The sequence below is a fragment of the Lepidochelys kempii genome, chromosome 4 (assembly GCF_965140265.1).
Source record: "Lepidochelys kempii isolate rLepKem1 chromosome 4, rLepKem1.hap2, whole genome shotgun sequence".
In the NCBI taxonomy this organism is placed as follows: Eukaryota; Metazoa; Chordata; order Testudines; family Cheloniidae; genus Lepidochelys; species Lepidochelys kempii.
The window spans coordinates 16832731-16834529 of record NC_133259.1 but is presented as its reverse complement, the minus strand read 5'-3'; positions in this window follow the sequence as shown (position 1 = coordinate 16834529).

The following is a 1799-nucleotide window of genomic DNA, read 5'->3' as shown; positions in this document are numbered from 1 at the left end:
ATACATTCGACTGCTGCAGTGACTGTAAAGTCTGTAAGTGAATATCTGATTTTTGTTTTGGCTTGTGGTGTCTTGTTTTTTGGATTAATGTTCTATCTCTGTTCCTGAATGGGAGTGGCTTTTAAATAGTTGGTGGGGGAATAGTTGTCTATTATTTAAATTAAAAAAAAAAAAAAACCAGGCTTGTAGTGAATGGTCCCACATGCATACTGCAAGCCGCCCACTAGATGGCGAGACACTCGCCCATTCATTCGCGCACACAGAGCAAATACTGGTACTTCTGCCCCAGTCAGAAAACCGGGGGCCACAGGTCTAATGGGCTGGTACCAGTGGGTTATGAATCTATAGTGCGCCGATAACGGACACAACTGCTCCATATAAAACACACAGGCGGAGCTAAAGCTTTGGTCTTTCAGTTCCAAACTACAGATCTCTACTACTTATGTTAAAGGAGAACTCCACACCAGGTATTCTTGTTTTAAAGAGAAACCTTCACACTACACCTTCAGCCCTCAGACGACATGACATCTATATTTTTTTTATTTATGGTTAAATTTACTTGCTACCACTATTCTGCAATTATTCTTTTGTTCTTCTGAGGAACAGTCCTACACACAGATCGTGGTTTATTGTAGAATCAAAATATTTACCAAAGATCTACATGAACGAAACACAAACCCAGTCTTCTCTATATACTAATGAAACCAGCCAGTGTTCCAATCAAACATAAGGGTGTGAAACTCAAATATCGGCTATTTGTTTCCCTCTCTAAAGTTCACTATGAGATATCAGATTATTAGACCCCCTCTTTCTATTCTTTGGGGGCCCTGAGTCGTGATGTCATGTACGGCTGCCACCTGCTACTTAATTTGTTGTGGGGGAGAGAACTGCAGCTGAGGTAACAGCTTTATGTGACATCATTGCTGAGGTCTTTCAAAGACCCCACCTTCCTTTCCGCAGGCTCTGGCCCACTGGCGCGTGCCTAGCTTTCTCCTTCTCTTTGTCTAGGCACTTCTGTGTCTCTCCTCCAAGTGGTGGTGAAAGTTACCTGACTGCGTGAGCGGTGGGGAAAATATCCATTTGTTTTGTCTTTATGCAGGCGCATGCGGAACATTCGGTTTCTGTTGTCTGGGATGTAAAGTTGCAAAAGATATGGGTGAATGCTGCTGCTGTGGCACAAGCGTTGCCATGAGGACTCTCTACCGGACAAGATACAGAATCCCTGTTAGTTCCTATCTAATCCTTTGTTTATCCCAGGCTCAAAAGAATGTGTGATGAACACCGGTGAGGGGAGGAATGACACGAAGGGACCTGGGAAGGATAGAATTATGGCCATGACATTAGTGTTACAGTTCATGGCAACTGCACCTGTGTTCCCCCTCTGTGGCCATCAAGGGCACCCACTCTTAAGCTTCCCACTCCCCAGCTGTCATCTCTCTTAGGCGGAGACACATGTCTCTCTCCTTCCTGACTGGGGTATTTCCAGGCCGCACAGTCCCCTGCCTAGATTGTGACATCCCCAGCAATGCAGATTGCCTAATTGGTCTGCATCTGCACTTTGCTTTCTCTCTAGGGACTATGAACAGCTGTAATTGCCCACAGTTGTAAGTTACTACACAGCTTCTTCTAAGCAAGCATACTTATTCTTAGGTTTTCTCTGTAATGATTTTACCTTATTAAAACAGAAGAGCATACGAGCAAGCTAATAAGCTTACCAGAGATCACCCCCACTCTAACAAAGGCCAGTCTTTCAAACCCCACAAAGGGGCTTTCCTGTGATCACAAGTTCATAACAGCCT